Source organism: Lissotriton vulgaris, chromosome 7 (assembly GCF_964263255.1).
Source record: "Lissotriton vulgaris chromosome 7, aLisVul1.2, whole genome shotgun sequence".
Lineage (NCBI taxonomy): Eukaryota > Metazoa > Chordata > Amphibia > Caudata > Salamandridae > Lissotriton > Lissotriton vulgaris.
The window spans coordinates 1,320,673,659-1,320,692,771 of record NC_141695.1 but is presented as its reverse complement, the minus strand read 5'-3'; the positions used below and the strand labels follow the sequence as shown (position 1 = coordinate 1,320,692,771).

General features: G+C 40.9%; 1 long non-coding RNA gene across 1 annotated transcript in view; it reads right to left on the bottom strand.

Moving 5' to 3' along the window:
• Positions 1-19,113, bottom strand: part of LOC147703597 (uncharacterized) — a 207,868-nt gene that overhangs the window by 122,404 nt on the left and 66,351 nt on the right. The window contains exon 3 of the long non-coding RNA XR_015297299.1: positions 1,598-1,688. This is a non-coding gene — a long non-coding RNA (uncharacterized LOC147703597). The remainder of the gene's footprint in view (positions 1-1,597; positions 1,689-19,113) is intronic.

Genomic DNA, 19,113 nt, shown 5'->3' with positions numbered 1-19,113 from the left:
GGGTAAATTGAAGCAGAAAAAAAGAAAGAACTTATGCAATGTTCATCTAACTCCTAATATGTACACGTCTAGAAAAGGCACAAGCCTCCTAATGTATTTTTCTTTGTGCAGGCCTCTAAACATGAATATAGCTATTGCAGCATCCACAAGAACATGTTAAGGGTACCCTGGGAGGTGTCTAATAGTGCATTTTAATACACAATTGATTTAATTTAATACAATGTGTTTTGTGACATTCCTATATACGGTGTTGATCAGCAAAAAGCAAAAACATATTAAAATGTTTAAATACGGTTACTTTTCATGTAAATATGTTTTATTAGTTATATGTTATCAATATTTCTCACTGGTGTATCTTTTGTTTGTAATTATAATAATTAGCATTTTTTATTATTTTGAATTTATTTTTAAAATCTTATGTTTAATATTTTGTTTGTGAATCTTTTCGCATATATATGGTATGTTTGTAACATACTTTTTTATAGTATTTATTCACTGTAAGAATATTTTAATGTCATATTATTTAATTTGATATGGTTTCAATTTAATGTATGGTAAAAAAGTTAAAATTCAATATACTATCTATTTTATGATGTTGTGTCCCTCTATTTTTTGTGTGGATATTTTTGACTTTACATACAAAATATACAAAGTTGATATTTGTGTCCTCAATATTCTTTGACAATATTTTCTTGCCAATATTTTTAACAGTGATACTTTGTTATACAATTGCGTGCTCATTTCTTGACTATCTGTATTAGATGTTCATCCCTTTTCAACCCTCACATCTCAGCCTAGGTTTCGGTGGGCCTCAAAAGATAAGCATCATTCAGCTAATTCTCTACCTAGTCTGCTAGCCAGCACCCCAGCATCCTATAACAAACACTTTTGGAAGACCTTATTTCACAAACTATACTCTAGGCACTGACTACAGTAATGTCTACCACCTGCTTGCTGAACCAGTTTGTGAACTGCACTCATTTCTCAGGCAAAGGAGTGGGGTAGATGCACCCTTCTACTCATGGACAGGCATTGTGCTGAGAAAAGGCAGGAAATGAACTGCCAAATCAACCCCCATTGAAGCTAAAAGAGGAGTGGTGAGTGTGAGGCTTAGAAAAACAAGTTTTTGGTTATGGGGTGAAATCATTGAATATGGATTAGTTTTATGTACAAATTTACAGATACCTTGTGTTCAAGACAATTTCATTTGCCTGACCAAAGATATTAGTGGCAACGCAGCACAACTGTCTTCCCAGTAGAGTTGTGCGTGTGGCGGTTTGGTTGGAAGATCTAGTGAGGCTCCAAATCTGTGGAAATGTCCTCAATGTAAAGTCTAAGAGACAAATGTTACTTAGAAATGCTGGTCCCAAGATGAGCCCCTGTTGGAAAGAATTTAGGACTTTCAAATTCCGATGACTGCTCAATCTATTTTCAGTTGCATACAAACAAACAAGGAATATTTTAGAACGACCGTCCTAGAATGCTACACTCTGTATTCTCACAGGTGGAATTACTCAAACTCTATCAGGAACACAAATTCTACCGCAGACTGATAAAGTGTTTAAATGAAAACATAATTGGTTGAGTTCAAACTTACCAGTGCACACGACCACTGCCAGGAAGAGAAGAAGAGTTGCGAACTTCATGTTGCTGAAATGGGAGGTCTTCAAGTTCTTCCCAGGAGGAAACTGAAAAAATGAATATTGATAAATTATACTGGAATACAATCCAAAAGGGGCAGGTTGTCTCAAACTTTCTGGGCTCTTCTGGGGACTAGGGAACCATACTCTTCAGTTGACAGGAACATCTGAGAACCATATGCTTTTTGGGGTTTTGGTGGAACTGGTGTCATTTACTTAAAAAAACAACTTGACGCTATTAATTTCCCAAGATGGCGGAGTGAGGGCTCTGCTGGCGGCGGATCGAGAGCTCCCTCCCTTCACTCCGATGCCGACAGAGACTACTGGCATCTTTTCAAGGACTGCAGAGCTGCAATACGCGATGATTTCAGAGCACTAACCCGGTAGGCTGTAAGCCATAAATCGAGCCGGTGTGTTGTTGAAAAAGGAAAAAAAAACGGGAGCGCGGTGATCAACAGCGCTAAGGCAGCAGGCTGAGCGCTGCAAACCAGCGTCCTGGCGAGGAGGAGAAAAGGACGGCAGGCAGCGATTGTGGACAACGGGATTGTGAGAAACTGAATTAATGTGGCAGGCTGAGAGCCACGAGGCTGGTGCACGGAGCCGGTGAGTCAGAGTGATATGCGCGTTGTGCAGGCGAGGAAAGGGGAAAAAAACGGCTGAAAGCGACGGAAAAATAAACAAAGAAACAAACACACGGAGGGCAGAAGTTGCATCTGTTTCTGTCTCGCCTACCTGATTACACTCTGCAGTGCTTCTTTTTCCTTTTGCCTCACAAGCAGCAGCATTACATATACACATTTTACACTCAGCTCTTGACGGATATCTCGGTCCATGCTGTGGCTTTCTTTAGATATCTGGTGTGCAGTGCGGGGCTGGCTGGAGAAAAGACTTACTCGATCTGGCAGCAACTTGCTGGGTCTGGCCAAGGCAAGGTTTGCTCAGTTTTCAACTGAGACTATGTCACCTAAACCCCCTCCCCGTACAACAAGGAACACTAAAACCGCTGCAACTGCGGCTGCAACTGCGGTTGCAATAACGGCTGCACTTAAAGGCAACACAGAAATAGCGTCCTTCGCTCCAGTCTCTGCTTCGGTCCCAGCCCAAACCTCCGCTCTAGCTCCTGCTATTCTCATAAAGACTATAGCAGCCACGAAAGATACGAAGAGGGGGGAGGCAGAGAAAAAGGCAGTAAACTCTGAACCAGCAACACTGGTAGCATTGATACCGGGGGCTACTTTAAAAGGGAGCGATAGGAAGGCGGCAGGCAAGACAATTCTGCGCCCTCCTCAATTTAACTGTGGAACTGTTCCTAAAAAGCCAACACCAACAGGTGCGGACATCAATGATATCACTAATGGAAGAACTAAGGATGAGGCTATTCTGGTGGAGGATGGAACTGTAATAAGAGCTGAGAACACCACTACACTGATTAATATTAACCACGAAGTTGACTCAGATATACATAAAGCAGTACCTCCAATTTTCAATGAGAACAATGAGAATAAAGAGATTCGGGTGGCGTTAATATGCAATGAGACAGCACCAGAGAACAGCGAGAGTAGTGAGTCAAATGAGGCAGCAGAAGGGGGATCCCAATCATTAGACTCATTCAATCCAGCCTCAGACTTGGCTGCACCTTCGAGGATGGAGGACTTAGCTGATAAAGATAAAGACAAAGAAACTCTGGAAGTAAGCTATAGTCATGAAATAAACTCCATAAATAATCATGGCTCAGAACATGCTTCGGAGCTAGTCGAAGAACATCTCTTATCTGAAGACTGTGAATATGACACAGAAGAGGAAATGGACAAGCCTATGGATAAAACTTTGAGTAAATTACCTCCGAAGAGACGCAGAGGTAAAGGTAAGACAACCCACAAGAAGAGAGGTAAAGCCCTATCTAACCTGGCTACAGACACATCTTCTTTTAATCCAAAAAGAATGGCCAGTGAAAAAAGTCCGCTAAGGAAATGGATTGAGGCTAAAGGGCTAGTTAAGACTATGACTCTAAGGCTCTCTGGGGGGAGTCCTACAGATAGCCCTACAGATAATGAGGTATCGCAAACTCATAACCATGAATTCTTCGAAGAGTCTAAAAAAAAAGAAGAAAAGGGCTTTCTATTAACGGAAAGGGCAGCGACATCTACTTTATCGGCACCCGTGGCTACGGGTAACGAATTAAACAAGTCATCTGCTGAAAGGATGGATGCAAACTTAACCGAAGCCACCAAGCCAGGAGGTACTGATCACCCCCAATTAGATACTATACTGAAACTCCTGATAAATCAAAGAGCAGAATCGGAGCTACACTATCAACAGCTGAAAAATGATAATATAAGACTGCAAAATTCCATAACCGATATAGCCTCTATATTAAAGGGTATTACACAGGAGATAACAGAGCTCCAACAACGTACGGTCTTAGTAGAAGAAGGAACCCAACGACTTGATTCCACGGTGGAGCGTCATGATGCTGAGCTAACTCAACTTCAGGGGAAAGTTGAGGATTTAGAGAACCGTCAAAGAAGGTCCAACCTCAAACTTTATGGAATACCGGAAGGACTGGAGGGATCTGACCCGAGAGCTTTCTTAGTGAAATTACTACCCCGAGCATTCCCGGACCTCTCAGACTGGGATTGGGACTCTCAGGTGCAGAGAGCACACAGACTACCACTTGTCCAAAAGCGTCAGAGTAATAAGTTTCCACGCCCAATTTTGATGTATTTCGGTAATTTCCTGCTTCGACAAGCGGTCTGGCAAAAAGCTAAGCCTAATTCCCCAATAGTCATTGACAACCTTACCATCTTTGCTCGGTCAGATCTTAGCAAAGCTACAATGGACAAAAGATGGGAAATGCGCAAACTGATTGACCCAATCAATAAATTGGGAGGCTCGGCTTACCTACAAGAACCTGCTCGACTCAAAGTAATCATGAAGGGGCGCGTAAACTTTTTTAGTGAAATACATGAGGCACAGGAATATTTGGCTAGTCTGAATAAGAGTCAAAGGAGTAATGATTGAAAGAAAAATGGAACATTTCTGTTGTTTTCAGCTGTTCTCAGCTTTATCCATATATAAAGAGACTCAGAAACTTTCTCATAGATAGTAACTGAATATTAAGACATAGAATATAGGCTGGGTTTCTCTGGGCACATTTAGTCACTAATTTTGATGCAGCAGAATAATAACACAAGTATGCATTCTGGGTGGAGGTGGAGGTGGAGGGAGCTTTATGGTCCTGGCCGCAGGCGCTGCCTTGTCAGCGGCAGCACTAGGTAGGGGGGGGGGTGGGGTGGGCGGGTCTTCGCAGGTTAGGATGGGTGGAGGGGTGGGAGATGGGGGAAGGGGGAGAAAAGAAAAAAAATATTTTCAACCTGGTAGAAAAACTTGCTGAGAGCCTTTTTTTATTAAATTATGCTATATATTTTGAAAGGCGTATGAAAATGCTGAATTTTGACAATATCTTTTTTATCAGAGATGTATAACATTAGATGTTTGGCTTGGAATGTTTCAGGGCTGAATAACAAACGTAAGAGGCAGTTAGTGGCTGAAGAACTAAAGCTATATAATCCTCATCTAGTATTTCTGTCAGAAACTCATATTATAGACAAAGACAAGAAGCTACTAAATCAGTTAGGTTTTGAGATGATAATCAGTTCAGCAACCACGTCCTCCATTAGAGGGGTAGCTATCCTAAAAGACAAAAGGTTCAAGGCAGAAATAACTAAAACACAGGGCGATAAATGGGGGAGATGGGCTATAGTCCAATTTTGTTTCGGTAATATGAAGTATGTGGCATGTGTAATTTATGGGCCAAATAAAGAAGATCCTAGAGTATTTGAACAACTAAACATAGCGTTATTAGATTGGGAGGGAGAAATAATAATTATGGGAGATTTTAATTGCATTCTGAATTGTCAGACGGACACAACACGCCCGGGCAATTACAAGCGAATGCCTAAAAATAGAGCATCCATTTTAAATCTATGTAAAATACACAATGTTAAGGACGTATGGAGCTCATTATACCCAAACTCTCCAGGCTATACATTCTATTCAGCTCCTCATAGACTATGCTCTCGCATAGATATGGCCTTTATCTCAAACACTCTAATGAGGTCAACAAACATGGTAATATACCCACGCATTACATCTGACCACAATCCTATCATGATCGAATTTGCTCTGTCTTTGAAACATAAACCTCCAAGAGCTTTCACCTTCCCCAGGAATTTAGTATCAGATGCGAATTTTATTTCACGATTAAAACAACACATCACAGAATTTTTGACTTTTAACAGAAATACAACTTCTTGCCTAACAGTGTGGGACACTTGTAAAGCCAGCATCCGAGGGTTTACACAAGCCTTTGTCTTGAAACAAAATCATGAAAGAAATAATTATAAATTAACTTTGACCTCTGACATTGTAGCTGAGGAGATAAAACTGGTAAAAGCTTTAAGAGATAATCTTCCAACCCTGGACATTAGCGCAAATCTTAGTCAGCTAAAATGTAAAACCAAAGAAACTCTTTTAAAAAAAAGAAGTGTACAAGTTCATAAATACAAATTTTCACAATATGAAGGTGGCGACAAAATAGGAAAAATTTTAGCATTTAAAGTTGCAGAGGATAGAGCACAGTCTACGATTTCTCAAATTGTGGGGGCTGACAACAAGAGATATAACCAACCGGAAGATATAATTCAACAATTTGCTAAATATTATGAAACCTTATATACACCAGAGAATATGTCTAATGATAAAATAATTGAAAATTATTTAAAAGAAAATGTAACAACTAAATTATCAAGAAATGAGACAGAGGAATTGACTTCAGAAATAACTAATGAAGAATTAAAAGAGGCCATAAAATCACTCCCATTAGGCAAATCTGCTGGTGAGGACACCATCCCTTTAGAAATTTACAAATCATGTATGGAAGAGCTAACACCCTTTCTTCTGGAAGTAATCACTTATATTGGCAGAACCGGATCAGCCCCCCGCTCTTGGAATAAAGCCAAAATTATCTTCTTTCATAAAAAGGGTAAACCTAGTGAGGAGATGGGCTCATATAGGCCAATCTCCCTGATCAATGCTGATGCAAAGATTTTCGCCAAATGTCTGGCCAGAAGATTAGCACCACTAATGCCTAAAATTGTAAATACGCAGCAACATGGATTCATAACAGGGAGAGATACATCAGCTCATGTTAATACGGCAATAACTGCGTTCGACATAGCAGATATAGAGGCCACTCCCCTGGCTATGATAATGTTGGATGCCGAAAAGGCGTTTGATCGGGTGGGTTGGGATTATTTATGGCACGTAATGGAATCAATGGGGTTTGGTGGAAAATTCTTAAATGGGATTCGGGCACTTTATGACAACCCAATAGCATACACTAGCTACGGCGGTCTTACTTCACAATGTTTTCCAATTAAGAGGGGTACACGTCAAGGATGTCCCCTATCACCTTTATTGTTTGCTCTTTCACTGGAACCGTTTTTAAAGGCTTTGGATACTCAGGCAGGAATAATACCTTTCAAGACTGGCAGTCAAAGTTTAAAAATTACTGCGTACGCGGACGATATTGCCATATACTCTATTGAAACAACTGATACTTTAAAAGCTATCAAATCTGAAGCTTTAAAATTTGGTAATGCTTCAGGTTATAAATTAAATGCTCACAAAACTCAAATAATAGCTAACTTTGTACCCCCTCAACCAACACCCGAAATATGTAAGACCGCGACATATCTCGGAATTAAAATTACCTCAAATGTTAAAGAACTTAACAACATCAACTATAAAAACTTAATGAAAACTACTATTTCAAACTTAAAAAAATGGCACCGACTCCCATTAAACTTAATTGGTAGAATAAATCTGATAAAAATGAAAATAATACCAAAATACATATATCTATTCAGATCAATTCCTCTGGCACAGAACAGACTCTTCTTTAAACAACTTGATAGGATTTTCTGCAACTTTATTTGGGGCTATAAGAAGGCTAGAAGATCGCTAAAAATGTTGAAAAATCAAATAGGATCTGGTGGTCTTAATTTTCCAGACCTGAAATTATACTTCTGGGCTTCTTTTATAAGACGTATTCGATCACTACTAAATGAAGAGGACTTACTTTTCTTTCACTATTTATCACTAAAAGGAGATTCTAAACAATTTTTTCTTCGCATTACAGACCCAAATTTTTACAAAAGGGTTAAGTTTAAGACCATACGAGATACAGTAAAGATATGGAAAGACATACTTAAATATTGTAAAACCACTATATTTCATTCACAGTTAATCTTATGGGATAATCCCGGATTGCCGAGTATATTTGGCGATGGATCGTCTCGGGTATGGCAACGGAAAGGAATTATGGTTCTGGGCGACTTATATAACTCTCGAGGCATACTGAACTTTCTAACTTTAAAGCAACTATATGGTCTATCCGACACACACAGATTTAAATACATACAAATACATGATTTTCTAATACGGAAAAATAGAATCAACACTTTGTCGAATGGGGGTATATGGGACATCTTTAACTCTAAAAAAGAGAAATCAATAATTAGTACGGCTTATAAATTTTTTATAGGTCTAAGCTCCGACGATAATGATGTATTAGCAAAAAAATGGAATTTAAAACTCGGAACTAATCTAACCGGAAAACAAATGAATACATCTTATACTAACATTCACGACTATGTAAGATCATCCAGTTTGCGACTACAACAGTATAGAACTATTTATATGTTATATTATACCCCTGAAAGATTTTCAAAATGGCCTTCGAACAACATCACAAGAGAAAAAACTAAATGCCCGAAATGTGACGAGTATGCGGCAGATCTTGCCCATATGTTGTTTTCATGTCCGAAACTAGTAACATTTTGGGAAGAAGTGGGAAAGATTCTAACCACAAAAAACATTCTTAGCTTACCACTATCTGCATCCATGGTAATATTTGGCCCACTCACGACATGTCAACCACATTGTATACTACTTTCAATTTTACTTTCTTGTGCCAAACTAACTTTAGCCCGAGCCTGGATTAATCCCAACCCACCCAACGCTTTGGAATGGTGGTACCTGGTCAATGAAATAAAAATTATGGAAGGTACGCTAGCAGAACTAAGGGGTGTTAGATCGCTAAAAAAATTTGAGAAAATTTGGGGAAGCCTAGAAATGAATTGATCAACTTAGATAATCATAATGTATGCTCACCTATGTCTTTCTACCCTATGTTAAGGTATTTTCTACTTAATGTGAAGTTATCTTCTACAAAATGAGAAGAATGATCAACTCATGCTTAATTTGGTATTTATTGGTTGAATGACAACTTCGTTGAAGGTTTTGTAATCTTATACCAGGTGAAAATAAAATAAAAAAATATTTAAAAAAAAAAAAAACAACTTGACAAATCAAAGCACTGCAACAGTAGAATGTATCACTCAATTTTTTAATCGAACACTTGCTCTAGAAAGTTAGCAAAATGACTATTGTACAGTAGACCATGAAATTGACATCTAAAGAATGTTCAAACTTATTGATCTGAAAACATAGACTACAGACCCATTCACCAGTATTCAATTTCTGGGCTAGTTTTTGCCACAAAAAAAACCTCAAACTTCATAAGTCCTGGAAACCTTTGTGCTTCTGAAATGAGGAGATTGCATAGAAATGTAAGTTTTATTTCCCAAAACGCTGTTTTATCATGACAAAATTCCTGATTCTGAAAAGGTTTTCTCCTTGTTCATTGTTATAAAAAGCAGTCTTCTCTTTTTATACGGTACATTTAATGCACAGATCATTCTGGAACCAATGAAAGTTGCCTTCCTATCAACAATATGAAACTTTGACAGATTATCGAAATTATACCCAACATTACTACCCAATTTCTGTTCTTTCCTTAGACCCTGGCATTCTTGTATGTTACTAGATTCAAGATATACAATGCAATCAATAGCAGTAATAGTTTGATCAAACAAGACACACTACTACAATAAGGAAAGATACTTTATGTTTGGAGGCAATCAATAAATTATGTTTCCATCAAACTCCACATATATAGACTGAGTAGAATGACTGTTCCATATGGTTATTCATCACAGTAAAATGTGTCACTTATTTTTCTACTTTATAATTCATGTACTTCTGCTTCTAATCAACATGAAAGATAATCAGAGGATCTGAAGTCCAATGCTCTCTTGAAATATAGATCCCCTTAAGATTTGGATTGGGCAAAGTAAGCCCCTCTTAATCTGAAAAACTCCTTTTTGTTTCCAAGAATTAATCTATGGGTGACATCTTTCTGGCCACCCTCATTAGGTAGCTGTCCCACTCTGATCAAAGTTGTCAGAAACTTATTAATCCTAGTGAACTCCAAAATATCACTCAAGGCCTAAAGTGGTTCTGTTACAAAACTGTGTGACTTCACTTTGCATATGTTAAAATGCATCTTGAACGTTTTAACCTTTCTCAGAAGTTTGTTGTGGTCAATTTCTTTATACAGTCTAAATGAGGCTTCTGTAATGCATTCTTACTAGGTTTACCAATAGAAAAGCTCCACTCCACATTGTCAGAATGAAACACAAACAGTCCCTAAATTAATGTGTGCTTAGTTCTTCGGTAACTTGGCACATAGCAGTCAGGCTTAATTTAGAGGCAAATTATAAAGTATGTATTCAGCACTCAAACAACAGCAAAGTGAAAACTTATCCTAACTAAAATCCCAAACCAATTTGGAACCATAGATTACAATTCAATAACTAAAATGACACTAAAACGACAACGATTCAATCAATAGAACTGGAGATATTATTTTTTAAATTTTAAAGTAAAAAATAGTGCCAAAAATAGCAAAGGTCAACTGCAGTTATTTGGCCCCGTGAGACCGGTACAAAGTCACAAGTTAAAGTCGACAGTGATGGAGCATTGGTCGGCTAAAGGAGCCAGGTTCAACCCGGTCTAACAATGATTCTTGAAGGTCACTGAAAAAGGTGGTGTCCTTAGCGGAGCAGAGCAGGAGACTGTGGCCAGAGACAAGGTCATTGACTATGGAGGAGCAACTGGACAAAGTTCCAGTGAAGCCGTCAACAAAGACAGTAAAAGGTTTGAGTGGGGGAAGCTGAGATTTCACATCAAGGAGTTTGTTGTTGTCAATGGAGTGCTTGTGGCTGTCAAGCCCAAAGAAGATGCCTACCTTCTGACTTAGAAGTTTTTCTGGAGCTTAGATTCAATCATCAGGGAAAGGCTGCAGAAAGTAGCCAAAAAGGCTTAACAAGGCTGGATACCTGCTCCAAGAGGTCCCGCTCAAATGGATTTGCTGCTGTGGAGATGAATGCATTGGAAGCTGTCACAAATCCAGGCAGACCAGCGATTAACCTCTGGTGGATTGGCCCTAAGTCCCAGCTTTTAGGGTTATATAGGAGGAGTAGCACCAACAACACTTCAGATGATTCAGGAACTGGTCAGCACAACTTGCTGTGTAGGACTCACACTAGCAGAGGCTAGAAGCAGGGTTCAAGGCAGGTCCATTTGGAACTGGTCAGCTGGGAAAAAGGCCCCTGAATGCTTGTTGTGCACCTGTAGTTCATACAGGAGGTCAGCCAACTGACCATTGGAGTTACCCTGGTATTCTGGGTTAATGAATAGTAGATCAAGTATTTCAGTCCACAAGTCAGCCCTTCAGGCAGTAAGGCAGTCCTTCTGGCAGCAAGACAGTCTTTCTTCTGAGTTGAGGAGTAGTAGAAGGGTAGGTGTATTGCAGTTATCAAATCATTGTTCAATAACTACGACAGCTTCTAAAATTACAATTAGAAAACACATAGCTTCCATTCTCTTAATTCATATTATACCATTTAATCATTCATCATCAACCACTTTTTTCTCAAGAAATATGTCAATTAAGTTCAGTAAATTAAGAACCCATGCTCATTAAGACACTAATAAAAGATGGAGATTGATAGTTAAAACAATAGTTGATTGCTTCGCTGGTGGATTAAATATTTGCCTAATTAAAAAATCTTTGAAGATATTGCTTGCATAGATGTAGTAGATATGGGCAGATACAAATAATGTGTTCCATAGTCTCTGCTTAAAACTGCATAGATGACATGAACCATTGCCCTTCATATGTGGGTTCCCAGTCCCTTTAAATTGATACAAAATAATTTTATAAAAGCCTGAATCGTTGTTACATTCCAGGTCCTTTTACATTGAAGCATTATGCAAGCCAGCCAACAGACTCAGATTTCATTCTAACCACTCCCAATTTAAGGAGTTGCTTAACACGAGACATATGTCTTTTCGTATTCATTTAATTTCCTATAGTTAAAAACTGGTGAGACGTGAAGTCGCAATAGTATAAGATTGGTCGTCAGTGCTGTGACTAACTGGGTAATTGCTCTATCTCCATTAAGCTTGGCGAACCTGCCAATTACTTTCCCAATTCTTATTGTTTTTTTTGTAATTGAATGTATATGATGTAGCCAGGAAAGTTTGGTGTCTATGGTTCCTCCCAAATATATGTATTTATTAAGTTCCTCGATTGTTGCCTCCCAAAAATCAAATGTATGGATTTCACTTTCCTCCCAAATGTAACCACTCTAGTTTTTGATTAGTTATATTGGAGTTTATTTTCCAAATTGTAGACATTTAGTTAAGACAACTGATGTTTCAGGCCTTTTGGCGTTAGAGAAAAAATATCTATGTCATCTTCGTAGCATAGGCCAGATGAGTAATGTGTTGATTGATGAGCTTAGCTGGTAAGCCATCCAGACCCTCCAACACAAGTTGACAGATCAAAAATGTACAAAGAAAACAGTAGGGGTGCTGAGATGCAGCCTTGCTTCAGACCATTTAAAGTTGCCATTTTTGTTGATAATGTGTTAGGTGTTAATTTGATTCTGACCTAGATACCTTTTTGTAGCTCTAGTAAAAAGTAAAGTAGAGATGGATCAATACCCTGGGTTATCAATTTATGCCAAAGCCGTTCTGAGCTGATTTTTTCCAAAGCAGAGCTATAATCAATGAAGCAGGCATGAATCGCCAAATTCCTATTAACAGCCTTTTAAGCAAGCATGGTCAATGCCACAATGTTATCTAAAATAGAATGCCCTGCATGAAATGCAGTTTGAGTAAATGGTATTAACTGGTTGGCATTTACCCAGGATGTTAGAAGACTGATTAAATGTTTAGCAAATAGCTTTCCTTTGCTGTCTAATAACACTATTAGCTGACCATTTTTGGGATAATATTTTTGGACTTGTATATTAACCAGGTGCAAAATTGATCCTTTCTATGACTCATAAATCAGATCATCTGAGAGAACATTTGAAAAAAGGATATATAGTAAAGAGCTCTTCAAGAAAAGGATCTGCATGTATAATGTCCACTTGATAATCTTGCTGTTTTGATTAACTTAATAATGTCTTCTTCAGTGATCTGGGGCAATTTGGTTCGATAGCTGGAACCTAAATTTGAAGACTTTACAGAGCATGAATATGTCCATGTGCTATTATTAAATAAAATAATCGTTGGCAGTTCTGTGGGAACCTATCCCTTGGACAATCACTCTCTAGAATTGCTTGTGGTTCCTTGTTTTTATAGCCACCGCCTATTCTGTCTAAGCATCTCCTTGAATTGTCTTGACTGCATCCTTTCTCCTTGTCCTCATTTTTAGTTTGGCTGATTTCATCAAAAGATTAAGCTCCGCGGAATATACATTTTTAATTAAAGATTTTAGTTCATCTTTAAAAGTTTTTTTGTGTTAGTTATTATAGGATTTGTTTATTTCCTCAGATGAGCGGTATTACTGTTCTTGATAGGCCATGCTAAATCCAGTGTGAAGTGGTGTAACACAAAATTTAGTAATTGTTCTCAATCTGAAATCCATGCCTTTTTCATTTGATGCAGGGGATGAATCATCTAACCTATTCATAATGGAAGTTAATTCACAAAGATTCTGTAGTTTAAGTATAAAATTAGGTTTACAATTTATTACAGTAAGTGAATCAATATTTATGTTGTGTGTTTTAGAAAGAAAATATTTAAGATGAACTGACATTGCTTGTGACCACTCCCCTGCTGCATCTGGATTTAAACGTTTACCATAAGCTGAATTTAGTGTAATGGCTGAATGTATAGTCAAAGATGCTGGTTCCTACTGCTGACTGGAACATGTTCTTGGCTGGTTGATCCGTTATAAATCTTCCATTTAATGAACAATGCCCAAGTTCTTTGAGAAAGTTAAGTGTATAATTACTTATTGCTGTACATTGTTTATGGATTTTCATTGCCAATGTAGGAGAGGGTTGACTATGAAAAAAAAGATCAAATGAATCTTTGTTTGGTCACCTCTAGTGATGGAAAATAGGTATTGATTAAAGTATCCTATTAATATACCCAAACATTGAGTGCGTGACTCAAGAAAATATTTCAGTCGATCCAAAATAGGTACTTTGCCATTGTTCTTAGTAAAATGAGGGAAAATTATATATTTACTAATATGATTTTTTACAAGAAGCAATCCTCTAACTGAACAATCAGGATATTTCTTTACTTTAGTTCAACTATTGAAGTTTGAATATTTATTGAATTGCTAATTAGGTTATAAAACCTCTACTCGGTTGACCTAAACGTTCTTTTGTAGCAAATACTTCATACTTGGCAACATTTGATATGAATGAATGAGTGAGTGAATGAGTACGCTCTTGTATAGCGCATGGCTACCCTGAGGCATCCCAGCGCTGCAAGACCACGGACAGAAGAAGACAATCAGTGGAACAAAAATGTCTTCAATCGCTTCCTGAATACGAGATGGTTCATTTCCAGCCTGATGTTATCTGGGAGTTTATTTCAGCCCTTGGCTACATGGAAGGAAAGCTGGCGGCCACCCATACGGGCTCTCTTCACCCTGGGTACCACCAGCAAATTTCGCTGATTAGATCTCAAGGATCTAGCGGCATGATGCCGACAAAACAAGCACTGGAGGATGGAAGGACCAACATTACTTATAGACTTGTGTGCCATACAGAACGTTTTAAACAAGATCCTTTCCTGGATCGGGAGCCAGCGAAGTGACCGAAGTGCCGCCTTCGCCGAACAGCGTTTGGGAAGATTCATAAGCAGCCGAGCTGCACAGTTTTGTACTGATTGAAGAATTAGGATAGAACCAACTGGAGCTCCCAGATAGACAGCATTTGCGTAATTCAGACGCTATAAAATCAGCGACTGGACCAGCATGCGTCTGGCCTCAAAAGGTAGGAGGGATAGGACTTTCCTGAGGACCCTAAGCAGTCCATAACAGGTTGCCGCCACCTTCTTGGCCTGGACCTGAAACCCCAAGGTGGTATCTAGCCAGACCCCCAGGCTCTTTATTTGGGTTTTTGGGGTGGGAGGGGGGCCCAGACAGTGCGGCCACCATGGGTCGAGGTTGATGGGAGCTTTATAACCCAGGAGCATGATGTAGTTTTGGCCCCATTTAGCTTAAAAACGATGTTGTCATCCACTCCAGAACCTTGGAGAGACAGGGGGTCAAGTTGTTACTCCCCTGATCTCCGGCGTCATCCCTTGCCAGGGAGACAACCAACTGCGTATCATCGGCGTATATATGTTGAGGCATGGTTCCACAATTCCTGAAAACACATCATGTAGTAATTAATTAAATACCTAGTTAAATTGCCATCAGGTGCCTGAAATTGGCTGTCTACGCCAACAATATTCCATGACCAAATTGTTAGCTCTGAGACTTAGGGCCTGATTTAGATTTTGGTGACGGGTATCCCGTCCACCAAAATTTAAATCCCGTAGGATTTATATTTTGGCGGACGGGATATCTGTCACCATTGTGACGGAGTAATTATTTCACCAAAATCTAAGTCAGGCCCTTAATTTTCCATTTGAGTTTATTGTGAGTTAGGAACAATGAGAAGAATTAAGACATGATTTAGGTTTCGTCAGACGAGTTACTCCATCACAACGGTGGAGGATATTCCATCCGCTAAAATATAAATCCCATAGGGTATAATGGGGTTAATATTTTGGTGGATGGGATATCCGTCACCATTGTGACGGAGTAACTCATCTGCCAAAATCAAAATCAGGCCCTTAGTGCCAAACCTATAGTTAGGGTTGAGTAACGATGATATTGAAATCCTTGGATACATTCCAAAGACTTATTTGTTGACATTTAAAAATGTGTCTGGTCATTAATGCACTCTGGGCCTTTCATATTCCTGATCCTTAGTGATGTTAATTGACTTGAAGAGTTAGTAAACTGGGTAGTTTTAAAAATAGATGGATACTTAGGCATGGGTGGCTCCTCCGTAATGGCGGAGGAGCATCACTCTACTGTCAAAGTCAGTCACATAAAAATAAAATGATAATTAAACAATATTATAATTTTCATTTTCTGTGACTGACTGAGCCGGTGCCAGTGCAGGTTGGGGCAGGCTGGCCCATGGCAGGGGGAGGAGTGAAGGGCACTGTAAAGTGCGCATGCCAGCTTGGCCGGCCATCTTAGGCCGGCCAACCTGAAATGCACACTTATATTTCTCCAACCCAGTTGCGTTGCACAGCCGGGTTGGAGAAACAGCATAGACTCCCATGCATCCTCTGAGGGGCAGACCACGCTGCTCATACAAATACTGGCACTGCCCTCATGCTAGGTATAGCATGGAAGCAGCATCTTGATTGGGTGGGGAGCCTGTGCTTGACCAGTGACTGGCCGGAGCAGAGAGCCACAGAGGGGTCCGTCAACATCGTTGACAGGTATGTCTTTTTTATTATTACTATTCCCTGCCCCCCCCACTTTACTTTTGCTGTGGCCGCCACTGCTCTTCGGTTTGGTAACTAAAAAAAGAGTAAATCCTGATGGTGATGCCACTTTATAAAGTCACAGGAAATCTAACATTTTCTGAATCTATCCTGGCTCAGGGTAATCTGCATTTTTAGCGCGATTGGACAGTTTTCCACTGATACCTCAAAGGTTGTATTTATTTTATCTGATATTTGAAGGACACTTTAATCTGGAGAAAAAATCCATAATCTTAAATAACATTTCTTGGCTTCAATAATATGCAGTCTTTTTAGAACAGTTTAAGGCAGTGTTTGGTTGACAACAGATTACACAGGCAGCACACCCTGGCTTAATCACCTTATGGCAAGGTGCTAAAGATGCCATTACCTATGTTAGTCAATTCCCACAATTAAAGTCAGACGCAGTATGGACTGATGAAGCATCATCCACTGAATTCCTACTAAAATTGCTTTGTTGCTAGTGCCCTGTCAGCCAACTAAATGTAATGAATTCATTAGTTTAGTGCTTTAGATAGATCATCAGTAAAACAATGGAGTGCAGAAAAATATGGGAATTTGTGCGGATAGATTCCAACAGTCCAACTGACACCAAGCAAGTCACACCTTTGGAAGAGCCCATACATATTAGCATTGCATGGAAGTCTTTCTCTCAAGCATAAAAAAGATCATAAATTAAATTGGGGGCGTGGCTTGCAGCCACGGAAGATGGTGGCTTCGTTTGCGAGCTGCGCTAGCAGACTGGGATTACCCCTACAAATCTGGCATAATCCGTGCACCGACGCGGCCACAGAGGACGCCTACTGTCATCGGAGCGTGGCAGTGACCCGCGACAATGTCTGGGGGCAGTTTTTGGCGACTGTGGGTGCAGTGACATTGCGCGTTGACCAGAGACTGAGACGGCAGGAAATGGCGCCTGCCCGGGACCTGTGAGAGGTGACTGCCCACTGTCTCTGTTTCGCCTGAAGCATGTCCGCAGATTTCAACAAGCCTCTCCGGACCGGCTGTGTGTCGCATTCCTGCAGTGATACGGGCCCTGGGGCGAAAGGAAGAGCAGGCATCCCCGCAGCCGAAATTCAACGCCATTTACTAGAGAAATGCGGAGGAGGCTGGAGGGGCGGGGGGCTTCACCCGCGTTTGGACTCGGACACCTGGGGCCACGGGCAGCTGGCGGTGCCGGCCGGGAGCCTTTGGATACACGAGGCGGCGAGGACAGTGGGATTGGTGAGCACTCCCTGCCCCATTGTACTCGCTGTGGTGGCGGTTGTTGGCGCGCGGCTCTAGACGTGCCGGGAGAGGGCCTGAGCCCTGTGAATTTGGCCTGGGACCCAACATACTGCGACAAGCGCTACATTCTGCAGGGCCCCAGACTGCACCTTCGGGACTGCCTCTCACGCGCTAATGCGAGTACATGCAGGGTACATGTGAAGCAACACTCTTAGCTTTGGTCTGCTGAATGGACATCCCCAGATTTGAAAGTGGTTGGTGTTACTGCGGCCCATGGTGAGCGACGAATCCACCCGATCCTGGTGATAAGTGCGTTGCCCTGAGACGGTGTTGGAAGGGGGCATCCGTCATGAGTGCAGGTCCTTGGCGAGGCTTCCCAGAGTGCTGGTGCTCTGCTGTACCCTTGTTCTTGGTCCACCATGGGTCGCAACAGGCCACTGGGCCAGACAAATCAAATCAATAAATACACAGTTGCTGTGAACTGGGAGGAAGGCACGACGGGTGGGGGCCAACAAGAGGACCCTGAGGAGAGCGGCCTGGCCCCTCTCTGAAAGATATCATGAGGGCTATTAGAGATTTCCATGGTACCCTGGAGCCTAAACTGGACTCCGTGAACAGGGGCAGCTCTAGGCTCATGGTGGCCCTGGGCAGGGAGCGTAGGTAGGAGGCCCCGGATTCTATCACACAGCGCCAAGGGCATGGGAGGTGCAGCGCGCTGGATGGGGAGCAGGCCATGTGCCGCTAGCCTGTGACCAGCAGCGGGGGAGAGAAGCACTGCAGCAGGCCGGGTGCCCAGCTCCCCGCTCCATGTTCCCACCGCCATACCACAGGAGGGAGGCAACACGGACTCACAAAAGGCACCCCAAAATGAACTTTGTATCTGCAGTTTGAATTCTACATATCGGGGCTCCTGTGCTGCGGGACGGCGAGGCAGCCGTAGCACCAGTACATGCTGACCTGACAGGATGCACAGAATACTGAGTGTCTGTCCCACAGCATGCCCCCTCACTCGTCGCTGTATCCCAGTTTCGAGCAGGGGTCCTTCTGCTCACGGCAACACCGTCACTTGCAACCCTTTACCATTCGCCCAGATAAAATCGCCCAGGGTAGAATAAAAATTGTAACCTTGCTCAGAATGCACTTTCCTGAATTAGCTAATGAGAAGCAGCGACTGCTAAACGTAGTTTTGCTTCAGGGAGCACCTGTCCCAGATGCTATGCACAGCGCCTCAGCACAGCGCCTTCTCACTGCCGCTGCGTTCAGCACTAGGTGAACCATTAGAATGACAATTGAATTGAGCTCCACAGCGCATGCTTCACAGCAATACTCACAGTATGCGCTGTGTTGCCTTAGTTACAAGTTCTGACCTTTAGAAAACTACTTTATTATTAATTTGCAAAAACGCTACATCTTTTTG